At 36.9% G+C, this 16,029-nt stretch overlaps 2 non-coding genes and 1 pseudogene across 2 annotated transcripts; all 3 read right to left on the bottom strand.

Moving 5' to 3' along the window:
• Positions 1–3,044: 3,044 nt before the first annotated feature.
• LOC116803506 lies at positions 3,045–10,599 on the bottom strand (annotated as a pseudogene).
• A 394-nt stretch (positions 10,600–10,993) lies between these two features.
• LOC116803510 lies at positions 10,994–11,172 on the bottom strand. Its single transcript, XR_004363629.1, has one exon. It is a non-coding gene; the product is annotated as a 5.8S ribosomal RNA (ribosomal RNA).
• Positions 11,173–11,859: 687 nt separating this feature from the next.
• On the bottom strand, positions 11,860–13,854 carry LOC116803512. The gene has a single exon (XR_004363631.1). It is a non-coding gene; the product is annotated as a small subunit ribosomal RNA (ribosomal RNA).
• Positions 13,855–16,029: the final 2,175 nt, after the last annotated feature.

Here is a 16,029-nt window from a genome sequence, read left to right as displayed (position 1 = left end):
CGTTTACACTACTATACCCTCTCACTATAATGGATTTTCTCTATAATACTAAGAGAATGTGGAATATTTCAGCATTTTTTCCCTTATACATATAATAATTAATCATTTTCATATGTATATTATTTAATTTACTCATATAATTGCCAAATTCATATGAATACATAAGTTTTAACAATATGAGAGGTCGGCAACCACTGCCTACCTATAGTAGTTTTTGAACCCTCTGTCGTAATTCCGGTCGTTTACACTACTATACCCTCTCACTATAATGGATTTTCTCTATAATACTAAGAGAATGTGGGAATATTTCAGCATTTTTTCCCTTATACATATAATAATTAATCATTTTCATATGTATATTATTTAATTTACTCATAAATTGCCAAAATCATATGAATACATAAGTTTTGAACAATATGAGAGGTCGCAACCACTGCCTACCTATAGTAGTTTTTGAACCCTCTGTCGTAATTCCGGTCGTTTACACTACTATATTACTATAATGTTTTTTATATTTTTTTTTTTTTTTTTTTTTTTTTTTTTTTTTTTTTTTTTTTTTTTTTTTTTTTTTTTTTTTTTTTTTTTTTTTTTTTTTTTTTTTTTTTTTTTTTTTTTTTTTTTTTTTGAACAATATGAGAGGTCGGCAACCACTGCCTACCTATAGTAGTTTTTGAACCCTCTGTCGTAATTCCGGTCGTTTACACTACTATACCCTCTCACTATAATGGATTTTCTCTATAATACTAAGAGAATGTGGGAATATTTCAGCATTTTTTCCCTTATACATATAATAATTAATCATTTTCATATGTATATTATTTAATTTACTCATACAATTGCCAAAATCATATGAATACATAAGTTTTGAACAATATGAGAGGTCGGCAACCACTGCCTACCTATAGTAGTTTTTGAACCCTCTGTCGTAATTCCGGTCGTTTACACTACTATACCCTCTCACTTAAATGGCTTTTCTCTATAATACTAAGAGAATATGGGAATATCTTAGCATTTTTTCCCATATACATATAATAATTAACCATTTTCATATGTATATTTTTTAATTTACTCATATAATTGCCAAAATCATATAAATACATAAGTTTGAACAATATCAGAGGTCGGCAACGGTCTTTCCTCTATAATACTAAGATAATATGGGAATATTTCATCATTTTTTCCCTTATACATATAATAATTAATCATTTTCATATGTATATTATTTAATTTACTCGTATAATTGTCAAAATCCTATGAACACATAAGAGAATACAATATGAGAGGTCGGCGCAACCATAATATAGTAGTTGATGACGAGGTGTTTGGCAACTTGACACATTCATTAAATTTATATTTTATATTAATTATATGCGTATATTGATGAGAGTGTTTGATTGATAATTTTTAAAGTCTTTATAAAATTATATATAAAATATCATATGGTCACTAATTGATGACGAGGTGTTTGGCAACTTGACACAATCCATTAAAGTCTTTATATTAATTATATGATAGGGACAATATCATATGCGTCACTAAATTGATGACGAGGTGTTTGGCAACTTGATACAATTCTTTAAAGTCTTTATATCAAAAATTATATGATAGGGACAATATCATATGCGTCACTAAATTGATGACGAGGTGTTTGGCAACTTGACACAATTCATTAGAGTCTGTATATTAATTATATGATAGGGACAATATCATATGCGTCACTAAATTGATGACGAGGTGTTTGGCAACTTGATACAATTCTTTAAAGTCTTTATATCAAAAATTATATAATAAGGACAATATCATATGCGTCACTAAATTGATGACGAGGTGTTTGGCAACTTGACACAATCCATTAAAGTCTTTATATTAATTATATGATAGGGACAATATCATATGCGTCACTAAATTGATGACGAGGTGTTTGGCAACTTGATACAATTCTTTAAAGTCTTTATATCAAAAATTATATGATAGGGACAATATCATATGCGTCACTAAATTGATGACGAGGTGTTTGGCAACTTGACACAATTCATTAAAGTCTGTATATTAATTATATGATAGGGACAATATCATATGCGTCACTAAATTGATGACGAGGTGTTTGGCAACTTGATACAATTCTTTAAAGTCTTTATATCAAAAATTATATGATAAGGACAATATCATATGCGTCACTAAATTGATGACGAGGTGTTTGGCAACTTGACACAATCCATTAAAGTCTTTATATTAATTATATGATAGGGACAATATCATATGCGTCACTAAATTGATGACGAGGTGTTTGGCAACTTGATACAATTCTTTAAAGTCTTTATATCAAAAATTATATGATAAGGACAATATCATATGCGTCACTAAATTGATGACGAGGTGTTTGGCAACTTGACACAATTCATTAAAGTCTTTATATTAATTATATGATAGGGACAATATCATATGCGTCACTAAATTGATGACGAGGTGTTTGGCAACTTGACACAATCCATTAAAGTCTTTATATTAATTATATGATAGGGACAATATCATATGCGTCACTAAATTGATGACGAGGTGTTTGGCAACTTGATTCAATTCTTTAAAGTCTTTATATCAAAAATTATATGATAAGGACAATATCATATGCGTCACTAAATTGATGACGAGGTGTTTGGCAACTTGACACAATTCATTAAAGTCTGTATATTAATTATATGATAGGGACAATATCATATGCGTCACTAAATTGATGACGAGGTGTTTGGCAACTTGATACAATTCTTTAAAGTCTTTATATCAAAAATTATATGATAGGGACAATATCATATGCGTCACTAAATTGATGACGAGGTGTTTGGCAACTTGACACAATTCATTAAAGTCTTTATATTAATTATATGATAGGGACAATATCATATGCGTCACTAAATTGATGACGAGGTGTTTGGCAACTTGACACAATCCATTAAAGTCTTTATATTAATTATATGATAGGGACAATATCATATGCGTCACTAAATTGATGACGAGGTGTTTGGCTACAGGAAAAAATCATTTATTTATCGAATCATCAAGCAAAGGATAAGCTTCAGTGGATCGCAGTATGGCAGCTGCTCAACCACTTACAACACCTTGCCTGTTACAAAAGTCGTTTACAATTGATTCTAGGCTTTGTCATTGTATTAAATAATGCTTTTATATGTAACTAGCGCGGCATCAGGTGATCGAAGATCCTCCTAATTTACTATGTTACAAATTACATTGGCATCACATCCATTGTCGTTTATAAAATAAATTATAAACTTTAAATGGTTTAGAAGCCATACAATGCAAATTGCCCCTTATTTATCATTGCAGTCCAGCACGGATACGACCTTAGAGGCGTTCAGGCATAATCCAACGGACGTAGCGTCATACCACTGTTCGCTCGAACAAGTATTGTGCCATTGGTCCGTACCTGCGGTTCCTCTCGTACTACGCAGGAATGCTGTCGCAACAACGTTTTGTCATTAGTAGGGTAAAACTAACCTGTCTCACGACGGTCTAAACCCAGCTCACGTTCCCTTGCATGGGTGAACAATCCAACGCTTGGTGAATTTTGCTTCACAATGATAGGAAGAGCCGACATCGAAGGATCAAAAAGCGACGTCGCTATGAACGCTTGGCCGCCACAAGCCAGTTATCCCTATGGTAACTTTTCTGACACCTCTTGTTAAAAACTCTTTAAACCAAAAGGATCGATAGGCCGAGCTTTTGCTGTCCCTGTGTGTACTGAACACCGAGATCAAGTCAGCATTTGCCCTTTTGCTCTATGTGTGGTTTCTGTCCGCACTGAGCTGGCCTTGGGACACCTCCGTTATTATTTGAGAGATGTACCGCCCCAGTCAAACTCCCTACCTGGCAATGTCCTTGAATTGGATCATACCTGAGTAATTGGAGTTATACCAAATTTTCAAATCAAAAATACATAAATGCATCGTTTTATTAAAGAATTTGTTTGCGATTATATAACAAACTCGTGATACTTTGATCAAGAAGCTTGCATCAAAACCCAATACCATAAGATATAATAAATATATCCGTATAATGGCTAGGAAATGATACACGTTCCATTTAATCAAGTAAGTAAGGAAACAATAAGAGTAGTGGTATTTCATTGACGATACCAAACCGAGGTCTAATATCTCCCACTTATTCTACACCTCTTATGTCTCCTTACACTGCCAGATTAGAGTCAAGCTCAAAAGGGTCTTCTTTCCCCGCTAATTATTCCAAGCCCGTTCCCTTGGCTGTGGTTTCGCTAGATAGTAGATAGGGACAGTAGGAATCTCGTTAATCCATTCATGCGCGTCACTAATTAGATGACGAGGCATTTGGCTATTTTTTTTTTTTTTTTTTTTGATCGCGGAGGTATGGAAATCTATCGAAAGATACTAGGTCTGTCAACACTTCAGTTTCCTAGCATGCACGATTCATTGCTCTATCTGAACCGAAGTTCCGCAACGCCTACGTACTAAAACCATCCTCATAGCCAATTTATATATTACCATTATTTGCGATGTTTATGCCTTTATTGATGTTATGCCAAGACAGCAAGCAAATGTTTTGAACCAAACGTTTTAGCTAAGTCCAATCTCGGGAAAACCCGCTCAGGTACATGAACTGTTTAAAACAACCGAGACTGCCTCTCATAACCTGGACGCTAATGATATGACTATCATATTTGCTGAGGAGACCCTTCGCTATCAATCTTTTAACGGATTGACCACTCCAGATCCCCCTCCAGTTCAGGGTGGCAGAATGGAATTCAATGTCACCTGCGGCTTCGAATCTGCGACGCAACTCAGTTCGTATGTCCGGTCTGTCGTATCTATTGATTTTGCGCTGGTGTGCATCATCCATAGAGTGTCCGTCTGTCACAATTTGTATGTCGATCACATCAATGTGATTTTGTCGTAGTGCCACCAGGTCTGGTTTATTAAGACCGGATTCGCACTGCAGACTTGGTTCAACAATGACTACGCAGCCTCTCTCCTCAAGTCCCCGCTTGATTCGATTTACTACGCAGTTGTGTCTAGCTATGCGCCTCCCATGCGATCGGTAACATTTTTGCATAATATGGTTTGTTGTTTCGGGAGCGTCACATCCTGCACGACACTGTCGTTCCAATTCGTGCCTTCCCCTTGTAGTACGAGACTTCGTGGGTAGGGCATTTATCCGCAGACGAATACCGTCTATATATTCCTTTCCTGTTAGTAAACGCGTGGGTTGATTAACCCACCCGTGTTGCGGGCCCCAATGGCCTGCTTCACGGAGTCCGCTACCATCAACTGAGAGGTACAATTTGTTCGCCCAATATTTTTCTATTGCCGGACGCGATAACAATTCATTTTGTTCTGCTAATAATCTATCTCGGGCCCGTTGTTTTTCTGCTTCGAGGAAAGAGCTGGCTACCTCGTTTTGCGTGAGGTGAGGCCATTTAATATTACTCAAACGTCTTAGCCTTAACATTGGAGCTACCCATCTAAGTGATGGAATTCCGAGACCTCCACTTTTTGGGGGTGCGTGAATGAATGCTATCGGTATATCCAGCGGAAGATTTAGCCATCTTCGCACATAGTATCGTATTAGTTTGTCAGTTTTTCGTAGGATGCCTATCGCCACACTCCCAAGGGCTAACTTGTGATAGAGCTGTGGGATAAGGACAGTCCTAAGGGCGAACATCCTCTGTTGTGGTTTGAGGGGGGCCTTTGTCAATCTTTGTAGCTTCGGACCAATGTCCTCGGCCGGATTGCATCGAACCCTCCCGGTTGCAGTGAAGTTGATGCCTAAGTACTTCCACTCGTCCGTTCGCTTCAATGATGGAATCTCCCTTGAGCCTACGTAAAAGCTCTGTGCCTCTAGCACGGTACACTTCTGTTTCGGCTGGCCCTTAATGCCAACGGTAAAACATTTGTCGGCATTAAGTTTGAGGCCGACGAGAGATAGAAAATCCAACGTTCTGTCCAACAATACTTGAAGTCCCATTCGAGTTTCAGCAAATAGTACCAAATCATCTGCAAACGCGGCCGCGTTAGTAATGGCATTTCCGACTCTGGCACCAATTTCGCTGGGTAGGTTTCTAAGTAACCTGTCCATTACCAAGTTAAATAGAATAGGAGACAAAGGGTCACCCTGCTTCACTCCTCTAGCAGGGACGAATTCCTCTGAACTCCAACCGTCCCCATTGAGACTGGTACCGCCACCCTCGTACGTATTCTGTACGTAGTCAACGAAGCCCTTTGGCGCACCATAAGCACGTAAGGTGTCATATATAGATGCATGCGATAAAGAATCGAATGCCTTGCTTACATCTAAATTTGCAATGTAGCAAGATCTAAAGTGCTTATGGCTATGCCTCAAGACTAAGTCAACTATCGTCGCGTTATCGGCACATCCGTCGGTAGGTAAGAAGCCCCGCTGGCGCGGGTCCCAATTGATTGATGAGTTCAACCGGGTTGCCAATATTGCATTTAGCTGTCTTACCAGGACTGAAGGCACCGATATTGGACGAAAGTCTTGCGGTCGCTTCGCCGTCACCGTCTTCGGGATGAAGACGGTTCTGGCCAGTCGGATAGAGTGTGGTAGATTGCCGCACCATAGAATTAGGTTCATTATTCGCAACATAATACCTGACGGCACCTCCCTGGCTGTTTTTGGAGTTATCCCGTCAGGCCCCGGAGATGAAGATAATGAGATTCTTGATGCCCGAAGGTCGTGCTCTGTAATAGCAGACCAAACCCTCTCAAGCGAGTGATCCATTTGTATCACTTCTCTACTGCAAGAGCTTGGGCTAGGCTGAGTCATTACTTCTCTCCAGTAAGGAACCATTACTTCTTGGCTTGGCATTACCGACTCATCAGTTCCATTTAGCAAGGACTTGATGCATCTTCCTTTATGCTTATCCCAGTTACGCTGGACGACAGCATACTGCTGCCTTCTGCTTTCTCTCCTATTTCGAGGCCTCCGAGGAGGTCTCGTCAGAGTGTGACGTACACCCTGTGCCGGAAAAATTCCTAGGAGATATAGCGATAAGCATTGGAGAGTGGTTTCCTTTCCCTCGAGCTCTGCCCTGTCAATGATCGTTTGTAGCTCTTGGGCTCTCCATTTGGAATGGCATTCTACGGGGCTATACCCACGCAGTGTCCGCAAAATTTCCCTGTTCGACTGTTCGAAGGGTGTGATTGGAGTTGTTTCTGATGTTGTTACTTGGTGGTTTTGCTCACTTCTACTAGGGCGGCGCCTTATGGTTAGATTTGCAACTTCCGGGACGAGAGCTGATTGCCTTCTTATCTGCTCTATTTTCTCCTTATAATCGCCCCTTTGTCTTAGCTTTTTGATGGCTTCGACGCTGCGGTTTGCAAAATACACCGCTAGTTGCTTGTTTATGTGTTTATGTCCATTTGCTGTGAGCTCAACCTCCTTTCTCGCCATCATCCACTTCTCTTCCTCACTCCACCTTGCCTTTATATCGACACGTCGACGTTCTTCATCAAGTTCGTCTGGGTGCCGAGATCGCATGTGAACACCGAGTCCTCTCTTGCTGTTAAAGGACCGGCCACATACTGTGCAGGGTACCCTAGATAGAGTAGCCGCTGCGTTTGGTTCATATTGGTCCTCCGGGAAGATGTCCACGGAGGGTCGGGTCGTCATCAGATTGCGTAAATTGCTCCGAGGCTCGTTATTTCTATTTGTAGTTCCAATATGAATAAATTTCCTCTGGGGAACCAACCCATCGGAAAAGTTTTGCCGCTCAAATTAGCTGCTAAACAAGTTTAGCATTACCGGGGACCACCACGAGGAGGTTTTGAGTCGACTTGAGTAAAGGAGAGACTTGTGAGTTACAGAGTAAAATTCCCCTTCCGCACACCATATGATATGACTTACGAATTACAGAAAAATACTCCCCCTCTGCTCGCAATTACCCCTGATCCCCTTAAGAGAGTCATAGTTACTCCCGCCGTTGACCCGCGCTTACTTGAATTTCTTCACTTTGACATTCAGAGCACTGGGCAGAAATCACATTGTGTCAACACCCGCTAGGGCCATCACAATGCTTTGTTTTAATTAGACAGTCGGATTCCCCAAGTCCGTGCCAGTTCTGAATTGATTGTTAATTGATAATCGTTATAATTGATAAGAACTAATTGGTTTAACCCAAATAGTATTCTTAAAAATTTTAGCAAGAAAGTTCCACAATTGGCTACGTAACTAAACTATCCGGGGAACAAGTAACTAACATAAATGCTAGAAACTCTATTTACCCAGAACGAGCACATAAACCATGTTATTGTTTCCCAATCAAGCCCGACTATCTCAATCTTCAGAGCCAATCCTTATCCCGAAGTTACGGATCTAATTTGCCGACTTCCCTTACCTACATTATTCTATCGACTAGAGACTCTTCACCTTGGAGACCAGCTGCGGATATTGGTACGGCCTGTTGAGAAGTTTGCGTGTCCCCACCATAAATTTTCAAGGTCCGAGGAGAAAATATCGACACAACAGTATATGTCATGCTCTTCTAGCCCATCTACCATATCTCTCTGCGAAAGACTTCCATGGTAGTACGGCTATAAAACAGAAAAGAAAACTCTTCCGATATCTCTCGACGGCTTCTTTATGGTCGTTCCTGTTGCCAGGATGAGCACGAGGCCCATATTTAATAACAAACGGATACTCAACAGGTTACGGAATTGGAACCGTATTCCCTTTCGTTCAAAATTATTCAAGTGTATTATATTCGCTTTGTTTATATAGTTAGGCATTTTTGTTTTACTTGAAAATTTTCGGCTTTCGCCTTGAACTTAGGACCGACTAACTCGTGATCAACCACTGTTCACACGAAACCCTTCTCCACTTCAGTCCTCCAAGGTCTCATTCGATTATTTGCTACTACCACCAAGATCTGTACCAATGGCAGCTCCATGCAGGCTTACGCCAAACACTTCTACGCATACCATTGTACCTTCCTACTCACTAAAGTTTCAAAATTTATATCACAAGTAATATAAATCATCTACTTTAGCGGTAATGTATAGGTATACAACTTAAGCGCCATCCATTTTAAGGGCTAGTTGCTTCGGCAGGTGAGTTGTTACACACTCCTTAGCGGATTTCGACTTCCATGATCACCGTCCTGCTGTTTTAAGCAACCAACGCCTTTCATGGTATCTGCATGAGTTGTTAATTTGGGCACCGTAACATTACGTTTGGTTCATCCCACAGCGCCAGTTCTGCTTACCAAAAGTGGCCCACTGGGCACATTATATCATAACCTTGAACTTCATATCAAGAAAGTTAAGGTTCTTACCCATTTAAAGTTTGAGAATAGGTTAAGATCGTTTCGACCCTAAGGCCTCTAATCATTCGCTTTACCAGATAAGATTATTTTATATAATATTAAAATGCACCAGCTATCCTGAGGGAAACTTCGGAAGGAACCAGCTACTAGATGGTTCGATTGGTCTTTCGCCCCTATACTCAATTCTGACAATCGATTTGCACGTCAGAACTGTTTCGGTCTTCCATCAGGGTTTCCCCTGACTTCAACCTGATCAAGTATAGTTCACCATCTTTCGGGTCACAGCATATATGCTCAAGGTACGTTCCAGTTAGAGGCATAAATAATATAAATATACATTATACATAACTATATAGAACGCCCCGGGATTGTGTTAATTAGCTATAAATAGCTAAAAAACTAATCCCATTATTAGTCAAGTTAATTACGCTATTAGGTTTACATCCCAATAACTTGCACATATGTTAGACTCCTTGGTCCGTGTTTCAAGACGGGTCCCGAAGGTATCCTGAATCTTTCGCATTGTTAATCATACAAGAGCATATAATAAACACAAAAATCAATGATAATTATGCCATTATATAATTCCGAAAAATTAACGCTCTGTAATAATATAAATCTATCAGCACTTTATCAAATTAATAACATTTATTCTGTGTTAAAATGCAAGCAATTTAATTGGAATAAACTATAAGTTATATTTTATGATAAATTTGGGATATGCTAATAGATTACAATGTCCTTATATGGAAAAAATGCACATTATTCTTAATAATATTATTTAAATATTACAATTTTAATGATGAATTTTCCATAACGGATATTCAGGTTCATCGGGCTTAACCTCTAAGCAGTTTCACGTACTGTTTAACTCTCTATTCAGAGTTCTTTTCAACTTTCCCTCACGGTACTTGTTTACTATCGGTCTCATGGTTATATTTAGTTTTAGATGGAGTTTACCACCCACTTAGTGCTGCACTATCAAGCAACACGACTCTTTGGAAACATCATCTAGCAATCATTAACGTTATACGGGCCTGGCACCCTCTATGGGTAAATGGCCTCATTTAAGAAGGACTTAAATCATTAATTTCTCATACTAGAATATTGACGCTCCATACACTGCATCTCACATTTGCCATATAGACAAAGTGACTTAGTGCTGAACTGTTTTCTTTTCGCTCGCCGCTACTAAGAAAATCCTTGTTAGTTTCTTTTCCTCCCCTAATTAATATGCTTAAATTCAGGGGGTAGTCCCATATGAGTTGAGGTTGTATATATAACTATATTTTGCCATAAATTCTTTATATATAAATGATAAAACAATCAATTAAATTCGTTATAAATAGTTCCAATAGTTCTTGTAAGCAAAGTCATTTTTATCCATTTAACGAACCAACGAAGAATAATAACAAAACCAAGATTTTTCTTTTTCCGAATCATTAATAAGAGACAATTCTAGATGAAAAATATTTCAATTTTTTATGCTAGACATTTCTCAGTATTATTTGATTGAAAAAGAAAATATTTCTCTTCGTTTTTCACATTCAAATGTGAGATAATGTTTTTCATTTCTTTTTTAATATTATGAATAAAATCATTATTTAATCCAATAATATACCATATGCTTATAAAAAATTTATAAACAACTTAATTAGCATAGTCTTACAACCCTCAACCATATGTAGTCCAAGCAGCACTATAAAATTAATTAAAGTACATAACAGCATGGACTGCGATATGCGTTCAAAATGTCGATGTTCATGTGTCCTGCAGTTCACACGATGACGCACAGTTTGCTGCGTTCTTCATCGACCCATGAGCCGAGTGATCCACCGCTTAGAGTTTTATAATTCAATTTTATATAATGTCAATATTGTTTTTATTGAAAGAAATTAAAAATACACCATTTTACTGGCATATATCAATTCCTTCAATAAATTTATTTTTATACCTAAAATAAATGTTGCGAAATGTCTTAGTTTCATATAAGCATTATGTATCATAATAATCTGGTTATGGTTTGCTATTTTGGGTGACACATACTGCAAAATTTATATAAAACATTAACCTGATGGATGACAGGTACAAACATTGTATATTTTAGGTTGTTGCATTAGCCAACGTATGCTCATAACATAGATGAACAATACATATTCGCAACGCGTGTATATTATGGTCCATATACACACACACTTATTTTGATTACCACACATTCAAAATTATTTTTATTTTAATTCGACTTCTACTTTCGAATTTAGTTTAGTTTCTTCGATTTCCATTTTCGAGAATTTGTTTTTATAGGAAACGCCGTTGTTGTAGTAAGTACTGCCACAAATACGCACAGCAACATTAATAATGTTAAAGTCTTTTTATGAGGTTGCCAAGCCCCACATATAAAATAAAAGCCATCTTCATTTTATTTTGACTTTAACTTTTGATTCCGTGGAATCATTTTGTAATATTTTTATTTTGGTAAATTGTATTTATTTGTATTATAACAAATATTTATTAACGATAAGGATATTATACAATAATGATCCTTCCGCAGGTTCACCTACGGAAACCTTGTTACGACTTTTACTTCCTCTAAATAATCAAGTTCGGTCAACTTTTGCGAAACAACCGTAACACGCAAGGCGTCACAGTGATCACGTCCGGAGACCTCACTAAATAATTCAATCGGTAGTAGCGACGGGCGGTGTGTACAAAGGGCAGGGACGTAATCAATGCGAGTTAATGACTCACACTTACTGGGAATTCCAAGTTCATGTGAACAGTTTCAGTTCACAATCCCAAGCATGAAAGTGGTTCAGCGGTTTACCCGGACCTCTCGGTCTAGGAAATACACGTTGATACTTTCATTGTAGCGCGCGTGCAGCCCAGGACATCTAAGGGCATCACAGACCTGTTATTGCTCAATCTCATTATTGCTAGACGCAATTTGTCCATTTAAGAAGCTAGTGTCCTTATAATGGGACAAACCAACAGGTACGGCTCCACTTACATAAACACATTCAAACACAATAAACATTTTACTGCCACCATGAATGAAGGCTACATAAGCTTCAGCACCATAATCCTGAAGATATCTATTTAATATATTTGAGTCTCGTTCGTTATCGGAATTAACCAGACAAATCACTCCACGAACTAAGAACGGCCATGCACCACCACCCATAGATTCGAGAAAGAGCTATCAATCTGTCTTACACACTTATGTTCGGACCTGGTAAGTTTTCCCGTGTTGAGTCAAATTAAGCCGCAGGCTCCACTCCTGGTGGTGCCCTTCCGTCAATTCCTTTAAGTTTCAGCTTTGCAACCATACTTCCCCCGGAGCCCAAAAGCTTTGGTTTCCCGGGAAGCGACTGAGAGAGCCATAAAAGTAGCTACACCCAATTGCTAGCTGGCATCGTTTATGGTTAGAACTAGGGCGGTATCTGATCGCCTTCGAACCTCTAACTTTCGTTCTTGATTAATGAAAACATCTTTGGCAAATGCTTTCGCTTAAGTTAGTCTTACGACGGTCCAAGAATTTCACCTCTCGCGTCGTAATACTAATGCCCCCAAACTGCTTCTATTAATCATTACCTCTTGATCTGAAAACCAATGAAAGCAGAACAGAGGTCTTATTTCATTATCCCATGCACAGAATATTCAGGCATTTGAAGCCTGCTTTAAGCACTCTAATTTGTTCAAAGTAATAGTACCGGCCCACAATAACACTCGTTTAAGAGCACTAGTGCAGGTTTTTAAATAGGAGGAACATATGAAAAAATACAAGTATTTAATCACATATAAGAACTCCACCGGTAATACGCTTACATACATAAAGGTATAGTACTAACCACAATTGTAAGTTGTACTACCCGTATGAAGCACAAGTTCAACTACGAACGTTTTAACCGCAACAACTTTAATATACGCTATTGGAGCTGGAATTACCGCGGCTGCTGGCACCAGACTTGCCCTCCAATTGGTCCTTGTTAAAGGATTTAAAGTGTACTCATTCCAATTACAGGGCCTCGGATATGAGTCCTGTATTGTTATTTTTCGTCACTACCTCCCCGAGCTGGGAGTGGGTAATTTACGCGCCTGCTGCCTTCCTTAGATGTGGTAGCCGTTTCTCAGGCTCCCTCTCCGGAATCGAACCCTGATTCCCCGTTACCCGTTGCAACCATGGTAGTCCTAGATACTACCATCAAAAGTTGATAGGGCAGACATTTGAAAGATCTGTCGTCGGTACAAGACCATACGATCTGCATGTTATCTAGAGTTCAACCAATATAACGATCTTGCGATCGCTTGGTTTTAGCCTAATAAAAGCACATGTCCCATAAGGTTCATGTTTTAATTGCATGTATTAGCTCTAGAATTACCACAGTTATCCAAGTAACTGTTAACGATCTAAGGAACCATAACTGATATAATGAGCCTTTTGCGGTTTCACTTTTAATTCGTGTGTACTTAGACATGCATGGCTTAATCTTTGAGACAAGCATATAACTACTGGCAGGATCAACCAGAATAATGTTTTTCCTTCATATTCCATTCATATTTTTTGAATCGAAATAAGCAATATAATAGATATATAGATTTTTCACTTTATATAATTCCATGATTTTTATTATATTGAATAAAATTCAATATTTCGCCTTTGGGTAAAATTTTAAATATATAAATATAAGTAAAAAATCTATTCGATTACGGCCATTTTTATATAGCATTCGTAATCCATATTTTCATTTTTAATTTATACTTGTTTTACCAATATAACAAGAATTTCATATAATTATTGTAATATATATGTTTCTATAATTTTATCTTTTTATATATACATATTTCATTATAAAATATCATTTTATTTCCAACATACATAATTATTGTATCCACACATGTACAATTTTTGTTTAACCAATATAAATATTAAGTTAAATCATTTGCATTTTGAAGATAAATTTAAAATTTATCTCTTTTCATATATCTCTCTGGTAATATATAACATAAAACCAAGCGCATATGATAATATTTCCACATTTAATATATAATTTTATATTTCTTTCATAAGAATCCATATTTGTATTATACCGTAACGATATAATAATCCAACTATACGGCAGGTAATAAATTAATATTTGCCTGCCTCCAAAAATTAACGATAATATATGGAAACGATTTGTTATTCTATATATAATAGAAACTTGACTTTTGTTTCAACGATATTATCTAAAAAGCGTATATTCCTATTATCCGCGGAGCCAAGTCCCGTGTTCTATAGAACTGAGAAACAAATTTGTACGGATAATAATATACTTTATTTTATGTAACCAATATAAACATAATCCGAAATAAATATTTCGAATAATGCGGGAGGTCGGCAACCACTGCCTACCTATAGTAGTTTTTGAACCCGCTGTCCTCAAAGCGGGTATTTTCAATTCCGTTTGCCACCCAACATACGGTCTATTCTCTTATATATTAAGAGATTATAGGAACATTTCATTTTTTTTCCATTATTCATATATAATATGATTATTTTTTTTTTTATACATATAATAAATATTAATTTTTATATGTTTATTATTTAATTTACTCATATAATTGCCAAATTCATATGAATACATAAGTTTTGAACAATATGAGAGGTCGGCAACCACTGCCTACCTATAGTAGTTTTTGAACCCTCTGTCGTAATTCCGGTCGTTTACACTACTATACCCTCTCACTATAATGGCTTTTCTCTATAATACTAAGAGAATATGGGAATATCTCAGCATTTTTTCCCATATACATATAATAATTAACCATTTTCATATGTATATTATTTAATTTAATCATATAATTGCCAAAATCATATGAATACATAAGTTTTGAACAATATGAGAGGTCGGCAACCACTGCCTACCTATAGTAGTTTTTGAACCCTCTGTCGTAATTCCGGTCGTTTACACTACTATACCCTCTCACTATAATGGATTTTCTCTATAATACTAAGAGAATGTGGGAATATTTCAGCATTTTTTCCCTTATACATATAATAATTAATCATTTTCATATGTATATTATTTAATTTACTCATACAATTGCCAAAATCATATGAATACATAAGTTTTGAACAATATGAGAGGTCGGCAACCACTGCCTACCTATAGTAGTTTTTGAACCCTCTGTCGTAATTCCGGTCGTTTACACTACTATACCCTCTCACTTAAATGGCTTTTCTCTATAATACTAAGAGAATATGGGAATATCTCAGCATTTTTTCCCATATACATATAATAATTAACCATTTTCATATGTATATTATTTAATTTAATCATATAATTGCCAAAATCATATGAATACATAAGTTTTGAACAATATGAGAGGTCGGCAACCACTGCCTACCTATAGTAGTTTTTGAACCCTCTGTCGTAATTCCGGTCGTTTACACTACTATACCCTCTCACTATAATGGATTTTCTCTATAATACTAAGAGAATGTGGGAATATTTCAGCATTTTTTCCCTTATACATATAATAATTAATCATTTTCATATGTATATTATTTAATTTACTCATACAATTGCCAAAATCATATGAATACATAAGTTTTGAACAATATGAGAGGTCGGCAACCACTGCCTACCTATAGTAGTTTTTGAACCCTCTGTCGTAATTCCGGTGGTTTACACTACTATACCCTCTCACTTAAATGGCTTTTC

The sequence above is a fragment of the Drosophila sechellia genome, unplaced genomic scaffold (genome assembly GCF_004382195.2).
Source record: "Drosophila sechellia strain sech25 unplaced genomic scaffold, ASM438219v1 Y_423, whole genome shotgun sequence".
In the NCBI taxonomy this organism is placed as follows: domain Eukaryota; kingdom Metazoa; phylum Arthropoda; class Insecta; order Diptera; family Drosophilidae; genus Drosophila; species Drosophila sechellia.
The sequence above is the reverse complement of the archived record's forward strand: the minus strand, read 5'-3'. Positions and strand labels throughout refer to the sequence as shown.